The sequence below is a fragment of the Leucopleurus acutus genome, assembly GCF_964270905.1.
Source record: "Leucopleurus acutus genome assembly, chromosome: 7".
Taxonomy (NCBI): Eukaryota; Metazoa; Chordata; class Mammalia; order Artiodactyla; family Delphinidae; genus Leucopleurus; species Leucopleurus acutus.
The window spans coordinates 84,810,239-84,824,972 of NC_139150.1; positions in this window are offsets into that span (position 1 = coordinate 84,810,239).

Genomic DNA, 14,734 nt, shown 5'->3' on the forward strand with positions numbered 1-14,734 from the left:
CTTTGGAATGTTCCTTTGCAGGGGCTGTTGACTTTATGGATCAGGATTGCCATCATGAGTGTGGAAAGTATGGCCTCGAGTTTCAGGTAAGCAGACTCGGGGACACTTTTGTCTCAAGCAAGGGAAGTACACATCGATTAAACATCCATGTGCAACTGATTTGGCTACTTGCCCTGTAATTTTATTTTCGTGGCTTGCCCAATATTCCACCTTGCAAAACTATCTCCTTCATGGATTGTCATTATTACCAATGAAAAACTTTTACTAAACATTCACACTTAACAGTAGGTGTCATTGGTTGAACACAAAGTGTGTGTTACATGGAGTACTGGGCTTACATGTGCACTGTGCCCTTAATCCTAACTCATCCTGTCTATTTTACAGGTGAAAGTTTGAGCTGCTCAGTGCCAAATAGCTAGTAAGCAAAAGAACTGGGATTTGGAGCTAGATCTAGCTGACTGTAAAATCTTGCCTCGTTGTATGTGACATGATACAAAGTGCTTACTTGGAGCAGCTGGTACTGGGAAACTAGTTTACTGGGGCCTTAAATAATCCTTTGGTCTTTAGTCTCTAGATTAAGTTGGCCAATTATTCCAGCCAACAGACGCAGCAGGTTGGAGGAGGGGGGCTGGCTTTGACACCAGCTTGTTGAGACTGGCATTCCAACCCCAACTTTGATATCATCATGGTGAAGTCAGCCTGGCACAGCCCCCGCTTGCCAACTGCCTCAGAATTATGGTTTAGCCACAAGTCAACACCATAGGCTCACAGAAAGCTGTGCAAATGGCTTGGAGAGAGATGGGTGACCTGCAGACTGCGGGTTTCCCAGGCCTGCCAAGTTTTGCTTTCTTAAAGAGAATGAAGACTAAGTAGTTAGCTATCTTGGATTCAGGGTAATGATCCCAATAACCTCACAGGTGTGCAGAGTGACCCTTTCTGATTGTTTAGATGATACTGCAGAGAAATAACTCTAAAATTATTGGATGCTATCCCAAATGTCCCTATTCCCAGTTTTGCATACAACCTTCTTGGTGACTTCTTTGAGTCATCCTGACGTATGTGTGTGACGTGTAAATATATATTGAGCACTCCTGGTATAATGTGTCAGGAACAATACTTTTTCCTGAATTTATTTTGCACTCAGGGTTAATATTAACTAAGCTAACACCCCATCATGGTGCCAGATCTAGGCCATCTGCTCTGATTCATTCCTTGCCTTTCTTCTTCTCTGCCCTGCTCTGTATCACTGGGAGGTTTACCCCTGTGGCCTGTGTTTCCCAGGCTTCTCCATCAATTGTCTTCCAGCAGGATGTGGTTCAAGGGAGGCACTGGGGTGCGATAGTGGGGTAGGAAAGAAGGGGGAAACCAAAATATTTTTCCCTTCCCTCTTTACCTTGGACAATATCCACTGCCAGAACTGTGTCTCTCCCATGTCTGCAGAACCACCAGGCTGCCATGAGTCTCACTGCCTCCATGACCTTGACTTTGTATTAAGCTAACAGTGATCTTTCTCTCTATTCCTCCAGCCTCAGAGAGGGTCTCAAATTGGCTCTTGCCAATCTCTGGGTTGCACCACCATGCTGGGTTCTGCTTCTCAACTTCTATCATCTACGGAAGGAATTAAATTTCCTCTGCCTTACGTACCCAGAGTGGTTTGTTTTCCTGGTTGGACCCTGACAGGTATAATTATGGCATTTTTTTATGTCACTCAGGAATTGTTTCATATATGTATGAATTGCCTTTGATATAAGGTTTTAGTAAGAACTGGAGTGAGGGTCCTTCACTTCTACAAGTGTTCAGTGGGTACCTACTATGCACAAAGCAGGTACATAGGTAAAAATTTACTGGTTGTTACACAGCCAGGGTCTAAAAAAAGTTGAGATCTGAAAAAAAAATTTTTTCAGGTCAGTGGAATATAATTGTCTCAATCAATTTTCTGCCTGCATATAATAAGGAGATACTTGGAAACATTTATTAATGTCCCTGTTTGAACAGTGTCAGTGTCAGGGCTTTTCCTGTGGTGGTGTCATCAGATTGCCTACTGGCATATATTCTCAGAGAGTATGAACAAGTTTACTCAACTAAACTGTTATTTCTACTGATTATCTTAGCAGGAAAAGTCAGGATCATATCCAGAAAGGTGGGTGATCCACATGTTTCCTCCCACCCTCACTATAAGTGCACGGGGATTGAACCCAAGGGGTCATTAAGAACTTCAGTCATTGACCTATGAGGTCTGTGAGGTCCACCCACCAGATAAATTTACTAGTAAGGATGAGGAAGAGACAGAAGACGGGAGGAGTGAGAGGAGGATTTTGCAATTTTTCATGACGTTTAAATGAGGAAATAAGCCACTGATTAGGATAAATCCCAAATAAACTGTGTTGACTGAAGAGTTGTACACATTTTATTTACCAAAGGACACATATGCAAATTCTTATATTATAAATCATGATATTTTGAACGATGCCAAGAAATTGTGCATTTTTAATGACTAAAATCATCTGATTTCTCATGGAGATGGAAGTTAGACCTTGGAGTAATGAGTATCTTTCACTACTCTTCCCTGATACTGCCAGAATCTTGCTTTCTATTCAAACCTCCTCCTTTTGTTAGCCTTAGAGTGGAAGAGGTTGTTGAATTTCAGTTGCGGGTTTAGTGGAGGATGTAGCAGACCTAATGCAGTATCAGAGGAGAGCATGAAAAGAAGGAAGGAGTGGAAGAGAAAGAAAGAGGAGAGGAAGGACAGAGTAACAGTCAAGGAACAGTAATGGGTAAGGCCATGGTCATTCCAGAGGCTGTTGCCTGAACTACTTCCTGCTTCTCTCCACTTCCTGCTTCTCCTGTTGCCTTAGGGGTGGGAACCACATCCCTTCTTATTGCTTTGGCCCTGTGAGGAGGGGTTGCAGGGTTTTGAATTTGTTTTCATCTCTTTGCTCAGATAGGAAGTAAGCTTCTTTTCCTTATCTTACCTATCTTTATCCTTTTATACTTAAAGTATATTTTATTTTCAAAATATTAAATATGAAAGTCTACCTCACCTCCATTTTCCTTCTTGAAATTCAGCCAATTTTGTAGGCTAATTGGCCACCAGTTCTCCATTTTCCCCACTGGATATGGAACCCAACCATGCTCTCATGTTTGCTCAGTTAAAAATACAATTCACCCCTTAACTTTAGCAACTGAAGAAGAGGAAACATATAGTTTACTTGCTTTGTTAAAAAGTAGTTCATTTGCATATCAAATTAATTTGGCTTACGTCAAGAGCAAACTTGAATATTGAGCAAGCTTGGAAATCATATTTAAAGCTCTTTTCCCCTCTTGGGTGACACAATATACAAAAACTTCACAACAGATTGAGATTTCAAATGGTAGTTACAGAAGAGGGCACTTCTTTCCACTTCTTCCCTTACTTCCCTCTTTAAAGAAGGTCCTGAATTGAGTGAATTTAAAATAGAAAATAATAGTAAACAGTATTTTGGAAACAATATGGTCTAGTTGGTGTTGAAAGCTTTAAACTTTTAAATGTTCTCTTTGTGAAGGAATTTGCTAATTATCCAGCAGATATTTTTTCTTTTTATCCCTTATGCATCATAGTTTCCTTAAAATTCTCTCCCTCTCTTTGTTTCTTTCTCTGGCTCTAGCTCCCTCTTGCTCTCCTTTTTTCTTTTAAACAGTGAAGATAGGTTCAAAGAATGTGTAAAGCTTATATCCTTCTCCTGGAAACAAGACGATACCTCAGAGCCAAAGTCCTAAGGCCCTGTCTTGATGAGAAGCCCTCTTACTTTAATTATAACCTCTTCTAGAAGGTCCTCTCTCAACTTAGTGATTTGTGTGTCCTGGAACTAATTTTATTAAGTGAGTTGCAGAATTAAATTATTTGTTTGGATTTCATGGCTCTACCTACACCTCCTAAACTCTACCTAAACCTCCAATGCCCCATTAAAATAATCAAATATTGGATTATGAGTACCTGTTTTTTTTTTTTTTTCAGGGGATTTAAAACTGAGAATTCCCTAACAGTTCTGGGAATGATCAAAGACCTATCAAAACAATTCAAAATCTTGGCTGGGAAGTGATGTCCTTATCCTTGAAAGAAAAAAGCACCCATTAATGGAGCTCATTTTAAAGAGGTCTATTAAGAGCCAGTGGAATATTAAAGTCACCTGATCATTTTGCATTCATCTTAGTCAATATTTGAGACACTAAATTATATCAGTTTTTGAAATAGTCAAATGTCTTTGTTTTAGTTATGTAATTGACTTATCTTTCACAATACAATTGAAAACTAACTCTAAGTTATGAATTTATTACTGATTTATTCTTAAAGTAGAGATTAATTCTCCATTTTTCTTACACAGTACATTTACATAGCCTTGAAAACAAATGCCCTACCAATGCATACTCAGTTCTTAGCGACCCGGTGTAAACTCAGTGGATCACATTTGCACAGGTAATTGCCTGCACATTGTGATTGAAATGAGACCTCAAGCAGCTCATTCCAGCCTCCTCTCCCTCCACCTGGGCCAAAGTTCTCAGATACCCTTCCCCAACTCCCTCTTCCCGGTCAACACCAGTTTAAAAAATAGATGCAGAAGCATGAACCCAAGAAGTTACAGTGAGAAACTGTAGATAGTGTGAGTGACTTTCTGATTCCCTAATTTTGTGGGATCACTGAGCAAATAATTTGTTGTGTAATCTGTTCCCTGGGAAGACACAAAGAGAAAACAACACTGACAAGTTTGCTTAACGTAGGTCCTGAATGTATAGATCTGTGGTCATTCTTGGTTCCACACAATATTTGCCTTTTCTAAGCCATTTTGCCATGAAAAGCACTTGGTGGCTCTTTCCTGTGCACACCCACCCCCTCCCCGCTCCAGTCCACACATCTACTGCTATTATTACTACTCCTTCTATTACTGCTACTACTTACACACACATACCTCCTCCCAAGAAAGAGGGAAAGAGTCACAGAGCTAAAGAAAGGACATGTCTGAGTCGCAGAATATGCTGAACAATGAGGCGATCACTTCAATCTGCAGAAACATGGGCGTTGCATGAAAGGTTGTTGAAAATGTGCTGTTCTTTTCAGCGCCTCTTGCATCTGGTCTTTAGAACAGAGCTCCAGTGCTTCCTTTGAGTTACCGTCGATTTTCAAATTTTTAACTTCTCTAATTAGCTGAATGATAACTGGATATGGAATCTTCATCAACAAAATAATTTCTGGTGTTACTGTAACTTTCTTACCCCAGAAAGGGATCAACTTTGATGATCATTGGATAAGAGTTTGAGTTATTTGGCAAATTCAAAGTGGGTGATAAAAATGTGTAGGGTTAAAGAAGTGATTTGACCAAAGCTATATGGTCATTCCCGGTAGATGGTAGAGAGAAGAGTAGAGGAGGAAGTTGTTAGGGATTCAGGGGTGGCAGTAATAGTGCTCTGTGTGACACAGGGAAGTTTAACTCCATTGTGAGAGAGGCAGTTTTGCAAATTATGAGGCAGTCTGATAATTATTCCTCTTCTTCCTTATAAGTTTAGGCGATGCTCTCTCTGAGATTTAAAATATGTCCTTGTGATATGTGTCAGTATGTGTGTTCCACTCAACGGTGGCTCCATCATGTGAAGAGGGCTAATGGCTAGAGGGCTACATTCTACAAGACTTAAAATTCCAAAGACCAACAATCATGGTTCCCTTCTCATGCTCCCTTCTTCCCAGAGAGTATTCTAAACTGGAGGAAATATAGTGCTGGGTGGAGAAGAGGACAGACCCTAAGAGGAGCCTTTGAGGAGGACTGGGTTTTCCCAGAAAGTGTGTGGAGTTTCACACCATGGAGATTGGAAGAAGAAATGGTTGAGAGAGGTGCAAGCCAGGGGGCCAAGGTTAATAATTTGAGTGTGTCCCCAAGGAGACCCTTTGTGAGATGCTTTTCCTTCCAATTTTGAGTAGTTCTTCCTAGAGCTATGGGAGAAAATGGATTGAGAATACAGTTATATGTTTTTTTCTTCTAGGTTGTAATTGCCTTGCAGCTCCTTCCTCTATACCTTCAGGAAAATCTGATTATCCCTGCAGTCTTAAGTGATGCCCAAGTGGAGAAGAGGAAACAGGAAACTGAAGGGAAGTGTAGGCAGGTATCAAATCAATGTCCTATCCCATCCATGTCCCATGGTTCCAGCAGGGAAAGGACAACACCCTTCCAAGTGCATTACGACTGGTAGTGGCCATCAGTGAAGGAAGCCAAGGTTCACAGGAGGGAGCCATCAGGAGGAGCACACAGAGCTGAGGAAGGACTTTCAAGTAGACATCCATAAATACTCTGGTGAGTAGAGACTGTTAGATTGAGGACCCAGGAAAAAAACGGAAATGAGGCTAAAAGAGAAGAATTTACTAAGAAACGCATTAGGATTTGCTATCCCTCAATCTGTTTATCTCCCAGCTATAAACTCTTCTCCACCTGAATTTATATCTCATAGTTTCACCCTCATGCTTCAGTTTAGAAATGAAACTTCTCTAAGGAGTCTCACAACTTCATATGATGTCCTGGATCTCTTATAGGATTTTGGACTTGGGTTTAAATTGTTTTTAAATCCATCCAAATGCCTTTTCCCTGCTGACAGCTCCATGCTGCCCACTCAAAGACTCACCAGGAGAATAAATTATTTCTTCCCTTGTCAGTGGTAATTTGTGTTCACTAAATTACCTCCAGATCTACTTTCCTGAGTCAAAAATAACTTCACAGTTTTTCTTTTTCCTTCCATGTCCACCTTGGAAAGACATATAGATTTTAAAGTTAACCTCTCTCTGTTAGATACTCAGAAATAATTAAGCTTGTTTTCTTCTTAAGTCAGCCAGATGTTTCATTTTAAAGTGGAACAATACATAGTTTAGTTGACCCAAGTTCTCATGGAAAAACCATTGCTTTCATTTTGATAGTCTTGTTTTGTGAGAGGTAAAAATGAAAAACATCTTTAAGAGAATTCCTTTTTTTTTTTTTCTGGGAACCGTGCTTGGTCTCAACAGGAAACCACATTTTTAAAGAACATGTAAGTTACTACTGATGATGCTCCGAAGTCTGATCAAACACTTTAAGCTACAGCCATCACAGTGGGATTTTACCACACTGTTCTTCATAACTGTTAAAAGATATTGATATGTCTTATAATGTCAAGATCTGTTTCTGGCAAGGCATCTATTTATACGATGTCTGTCACTTTAGCATTTTCTTCCAATCAAGCTGGGCTAATGTGCTTAGGGCACCTTTTATTTTTGTCTTAAAGAATGCTAATAAATGGTTAAGGGTAATTTTTTACAACATGGTGAGTGTTATTTCACAATGTTTCATTAGCCACAAATCCTCAAGTCACTTTTAAGAATTCCAGATGCCCTACTGTAGGTATTTTTGCAGCTGTTTTGTGGGAAATCATGAAAGTGCAACTCTCTTCGACAAAAAAAGAACATATCTCATTCCTGCAGGGATCAGGGTCTTTTACTGTACTTCATAGTAACAAAAAGGACAATGTAAAGACAGTTGTGTACTATACAAATTCTCTCCATATGCCTGAAATTGAGATAGTTACAATATCTTCTAATTTGTAAGATACTTTGATTTTACATCTAAGGAAGTCTTTCCTTTGAATTGGTTATGATATGCTCTGAAGTTACATTTTTCTTCCTGCTATTTGCAAGACAAAATTGGGCCTAAAGAAATTCTATCTGTATACAGTGATTTTTCTTTTGCAATGCATTTTTTGTTCTTTATGATTAGATTAGATTCATAAAGTGGAATTCATTCATTCTTTTACCTGTCCCATAACATATTGAATCTAATCATCAATAACTATTTACTCATCTTAAGATCACATATATTTCCTTTGCTAAAACAAAACTTAAATTTTGAAGGTTATAATTCAGGATATTGTGGATATTTATTCACTGATATCATTTTACATCACAAGAGTATTTTGCAGCACAGACAGCCACAGTTTGAGAAGGAAAGAAAGAAAGAAAGAAAGAAAGAAAGAAAGAAAGAAAGAAAGAAAGAAAGAAAGAAAGAAAGAAAGAAAGAAAGAAAGAAAGAAAGAAAGAAAGGAAGGAAGGAAGGAAGGAAGAAAGAAAGGAAGGAAGGAAGGAAGGTTTTCCTTTTATTATTTCCAGTATCACATAATCTATGTCATCATTATCTGATGGTATTTCGTATCTGAATTGTAATGTTCCTGGTGACCATTTCTTTTAAACAAAATCAATAAAAAATGTTGAAATTGAGATTTAGGGCTCAATGACCTTCCTGAAATTCAAATTGCTAAGATTTTGGCTACAAAGTCAAGGCTAGACTAGAAACACTCCATTGGTAGGACCTGTGATACAAGGAAAACTGGACTGGATCTAGATGGGAGGAATAACATCACCGAGAGTTCATTATTTCAACTCTCACATTTTATAGATAAGGAATGTGAGACCCCGAAACACAAAGTTCTATCAGTACTCTAGAATTCCATGGTCCAATTAAAAATCAACTCACTAAGGGTAACAGTTTTGCCCTTTTGTCTTTTACTTTTATTGCTTAAACATAGGTTTATAGACCTCAGAATGGGTTCAGATGAGTGTCATTCATTCCCAAAACATGCAAAATGACTCAAAAAAGCCATGGGTATGTCAAGCTGAAAAGGCAGTGTGTACACTCCAAAGGTTTGATATCTAGTGAGAAGTAAACATGCAGACCAGGGATTCCAATACATGGAGGCAGCTGCCCTGGTGAGGCAGACGTGGAGTTGAGGAGTAGAACAGAAACAAGAGAAGTCATATCAAGGAGGCAGGGAAAACCTTCTGGAGGACAGTGCTTTGTGATGCTTGAGTTAAAAGTTGAGGTGACTTCCCCAGGCAGAGGGAATGACATCTGGAATGTGCTGGAGCAATATCTTTGTTACTCAGCATAGAAGAGTGGAGTGGTGGGGGGAGAGGCTGGATGTGACTGACTTTCTTCATTCTAAGAAGATTCTAGCAATGCTGTTCTCCCATTGCTACTACAAGCCCAGCTGGTCTTACTGTACAACAATGACTCACCATCCCACCCCATACAAGGGCTAATCAGAAAATAACTCTCCCTGGGGAGCTCTCAAAAGAGAAAGGAGAAACAACCCCGTCTTAATCTCCACCTGAGCTATCTCCGAAATATTTAGCTTACAAAGATTTTTAAAACTCCATTGTCATTTTTCTCAAAACTATTTACTACCACTATTGCTTATAGTACTAGTGCTAAGACAATTCTTTCCCTAAATTCAACAATAAATTCAGTTCCACTAAAGTGCTACGCTTGTGAAATTGTTTCCACTTTTCTTTTAAAAATTTTATATTTCATTGGATGTTTTATTAGATTTAAGGAACCAATTTCTTTACATATATTCATATGATCTTTGGGATCAGATGGTCCTCAGCCTAAATCCCTAGTCTTCTAAGTAGAAGAGAAAATTATCAGGACAGTGGTACTTTCATCACAGGAGTCCTGGGTGGATGAAATAAGGTAATACATTTAAGGTGCTCCTTACCACACTGTGGCAAGGAGCAGATGGACCAAAAATGGGAGTGCCTTCCTCCACTAGTGAAGAAGCGCGTAAGGCCTACTTTGTAAGAGCATTAGCTGAACAGCATGCTTAGAAAGATTTTGCTGGTCCATTTTACCACTGTCCTTCTCTACAGCCATCCTATAAAACAAGCCAGGACTTGGGGTATAGATGAATTAAGCAAGGACTCAGACTTTGCAACACTTGTCAAGCAAAACAAAGGCTGTTAGAAGTCAAATGGGGTTCTTAGTGGAAAGAGAGGGAGAGGCGCTGAACAGATTTTGACTATAATTGAAGATGGAGTTGCAGGGCAGGGGCAGGGCAAGACGGTGACATAAGGAGATCCTGAACTCACCTCCTCCCATAAACACACCAAATCTACAGTTACATATGGAACAATTCCCTCTAAAATAGAACTGAAAACTAGCTGAACGGCTCCTCACCACAAGCGATAAAAGGACCACATTGAGATGGCAAGGAAAGGCAGAGACACAATCTCACCAAAACCCCCACCTCTAACACAGCAACCTACCATCTGGAGGGATCTCACAAATCAGGAGACTCTCCCTGAGGAGCAAGGATTTTGTGCACCACACCTGGCACCCCAGCCCTTGGGACCTGACCAAAGAGACAAGCCCACAAAGTGCCTGGCTTTGAAAACCAGAGAGGCTTGCATCCAGGAGACCCAAAGGGCTGTAGGGAACTGAGATACTGCTCTTAAAGGACTTGTGTGAAGTCTCACTTGTCCAGTGGCCCAGTGCAAAAGCAACAGTTTGAAAAGCTTCTAAAAACTTATGTGAAGGAGATTTGTATGCTAAGCTTAAAGTGCTTGCCGAAGGGGCAGGGGCCTATTGGGGCTCTCTGGGAACAGAGGGGCTGGCAGGCACCCTTTTTGTACTCTCCCTCTATTTTATTAGTACCAGCAGCACTCATGGTTTTTTGTCTCTCCAGCTGCCTTACTAAAGCCAGTGGGCATGTGCAATATACACTGGGGAACAGTCCTTGATTGCCTGCCTCTGATGGCCAGAGGGGCTTTGCATTCCTGGGTCCCATTGGACTTTAACAATCAGAGAGATAGTTCTTGGCAGGCTACCACCCTCCAGGGTACTGCACAGACTGCAGACTGAAACACACACCCCTGTCTTTTTGTATAAAGGCCTATTTACTTGTCCTGGAGCTTTATCCTGAGGGACAGGCTTCAGGTTTCCCACACATCTGGAAGCTACAGGAATGCTCTCAGGTAACATAGCTGGGGGACAAAATCTCAGCATTCTCTGTCAGCCTTACTACCGATCACTGGTACCTCCCAGAAAGGAGCTTTTACATTAGCCTGGAGCCCTGAATTTTGCAACTGTCAGGCAGGGACACCTCCATATTACCTGGTCTGGAGGCCAGCAAGGCTTACAATTTCAGTCCCACGGGACTGTATATATTTGCATACCTTAAAAATTGCTGCCTAAGGGTCTGACTTCCAATCAGCTTGAAACTAGGTGCTGACTGAGGGCCATCCCTTTGGAACACTAACAAGTCTTGTCACACCCTTAACAACTGGGACCAATCAAGAGCTAAGGCAATGTTGAAAAATCAGATTCATCTCCTACACATGGCCAACCCTTCATGACTGGGAGAGGTATTTGTTTCACCTAAAACAGAGAAACAAACACAGAGAATAAAGAAACATGAGGAAAACATTCCAAATGAAAGGACAAGATAAAAGCTCAGAGGAAAACTTTAATGAAACAGAGATAAGTAATTTACCTGATAAAGTGTTTAAAGTAATACATAAAGATGCTCACTAACCTTGGGAGAAAAATGGATGAGCACAGTGAAAATTCAGCAAAGAGATAGAAAATATAAGAAATTACCAAACAGAAATCACAGAGATAAAGAATATAATAAATGAACTGAAAAATACACTAGAAGGTTTCAACAGCAGACTAGATGAAGCAAAAAATGGATAACTGATCTAGAAGACAAGGCAGTGAATCTCACCCAAACAGAGCAGAAAAAAAAAAAAAATTCAAAAGTGAAGATAGGGGCTTCCCTGGTGGCACAGTGGTTGAGAGTCAGCCTGCCGATGTAGGCGACACGGATTCGCGCCCCGGTCCGGGAAGATCCCACATGCCGTGGAGCGGCTGCGCCCGTGAGCCATGGCTGCTGAGCCTGCGCGTCCGGAGCCTGTGCTCCGCAATGGGAGAGGCCACAACAGTGGGAGGCCCGTGTACCGCAAAAAAAAAAAAAAAAAGTGAAGATAGCTTATGGGGCCTATAGGACAATATTAAGCAGAATTATATTCACATTATAGGGGTCCCAGAAGGAGAAGAGAGAGAAAAAGAGGCAAAAATACTTATTTGAAAAATAGTAACTGAAAATTCCCTTACCTGGGGTAAGAAACAGACATCAAGATCCAGATAGCCCAGACAGTTCCAAAGAAGATGAACCCAAAGATATCCACACCAACACACAACTCAAATTGTCAAAAGTTAAAGAGAGCATCTTAAAAGCAGCAAGAGAAAAGGGAATACCCAAATGAGTATAATCATACTTTTCAGCAGAAACTTTGCAGGCCAGAATAAAGTGGCATGATATATTCAAAGTGCTGAAAGGAAAATAATTCCAGGCAAGAATTCCTATGCAGCAAGGTTATCATTCAGAATTGAAGGGGAGATTGAGCTTTCCAGAAGAGTAAAAGTTAAATGGGCCTTATAAGAAATGTTAAAGGGACTTCTTTAAGCTGAAAAGAAAGGAAAGTAGTTAGTAACAACAAAACGTATGAAAGTATAAATCTCACTTGTAAAGGTAAATATATAGTAAAGGTAGTGAATTCATCACTTCTAAAGCTAGTTTAAAGGTGAAAAGACAAAAGTAGTAAAAATAACTAAAAGTACAATAATTAGTTAAGGAATACACAAACACAAAATTAAAAAATATAAAATGTGACATTAAAAACATAAAATGGGGGCTTCCCTGGTGGCGCAGTGGTTGAGAGTCCGCCTGCCAATGCAGGGAATGCGGGTTCGTGCCCTGGTCCGGGAAGATCCCACATGCCGCGGAGCGGCTGGGCCCGTGAGCCATGGCCGCTGAGCCTGCGCGTCTGGAGCCTGTGCTCTGCAACGGAAGAGGCCACAACAGTGAGAGGCCCGCGTACCGCAAAAAAAAAAAAAAAAACATAAAATGAGGAGAGAAGTAAAATGGAGAGTTTTAGAATACGTTCAAACTAAAGTTACTATCAACTTTATATATATATATATATATATATATATATATATATATATATATACATATATATTTACATATGCTGGTGAATGTGAGCTTCATGGTAACCACAAAGCAAAAACCTATAGTAGATTCACAAAAGTTAATTGAAAAAGAATCTAAGCATAAAACTAAAGTCATCAAACGACAATGAAAGAGAGCAAGAGAAGAAAGGAAGAGAGAGGAACTATAAAACATCCAGAAAACAATTAACAAAATGGCAATAAGTACATACCTACCAATAATTACTTTAAATGTAATTAGACTAAATGCTCCAAACAAAAGACACAGAGTGGCTGAATGGATAAAAACAAGACCCCTATATATGCTGCCTACAAGTGACTCACTTTAGTTGTAAGTATACACACAGACTGAAAGTGAAATGATGCAAAAAGATTTTCCATGCAAAGGGAAACCAAAGTAAACCTGGGATAGCTATACTCATATCAAACAAAATAGACTTTAAAACGAAGACTGTAATAAAAGACAAAGGAGGGTATTACATAATGATAAAAAGGGAGAGAGTCAATGCAAAAAGAAGTTATAACATTTGTAAATATTTATGCACCCAAGATAGGAGCACCTAAATATATAAAGCAAATTTAACAGACCTAGAGGGAGAAATTGACAGCAATACAATAATAGTAGTGGACTTACATCAATGAATGGATCATCCAGACAGAAAAATCAATAAGAAAATATTGGCCTTATATAACACATTAGATCAGATGGACTTAATAGGGGTATATATATATATATATATATATAGAGAGAGAGATAGATAGATAGATAGATATAGATATAGATAGATAGATATATAATATTCAACCCAAAAGCAGCAAAAAAAAAAAAAAAAAAAAAGACCCATTCTTCTTGAATGCACTTGGAAAATCCTCCAGGATAGATCATATATGAAACCACAAAACAAGTCTCAATTAACTTAAGAAGATTGAAATTATATTAAGCGTATTTTATGACCACAATGATATGAACAGAAATCAATTACAAGAAGAAAACTGGAAAAATCACAGATATATGGAAATAATACAACATGCTACTGAGCAACTCATGGGTCAACAATAAATCAAAGGAGAGATCTAAAAAGTACCTTGAGACAAATGAATATGTAAATACAACATACCAAAAATCTATGGAGTGCAGCAAAAAGAGTTCATAGCAATAGTGACCTTCCTCAAGAAACAAGAAAAATCTCAAATAAACAATTTAACTTTACACCTCAGGAAACTAGAAAAAGAAAAAAAAACAGAGCCCAAATTAGTAGAAGGAAGGAAATAAAAAGATCAGAGTGAAAATTATTAAAATATAGAATAAAAAGACAATAGAAAAAATCAATGAAAGTAAGAGATGGTTCATTGAAAAGATAAACAAAATCGACAAACCATTAGCTAGACTCACCAAGAAAAAAAGAGAGAGGGCTCAAATAAATAAAATGAGAAATGAAAGAGAAGAAATTATGAATGATACCACAGACATACAAAGGATCATAAAAGACTACTATGAACAATTATACACCAACAAATTGGACAACCTAGAAGAAATGGATAACTTTTAAGAAGCATAATATCTTCCATGACTGAATCATAAAAAAATAGAAAATCTGAATAGATTGATTACTAGTGAGGAGATTGAATAAGTAATCAAAAGTCTCCCACAAACACAAATCCAGGACTAGATGTCTTCACTGGTAAATTCTACCAAACATTCAAAAGATTTAAAACCTATCCTTCTCTTTAAAACCTAACTTTTCCAAAAAACTGAAGAAGAGGGAATGTTTCCAGACTTATTTTATTAGGTCAGCACTACCTTATACCAAAACTGGACAAGAACACCACAAAAAAAGAAAATTACAGGCTAATATCTCTGATGAACTTAGATGCAAAATTTCTCAACAAATTATTAGCAA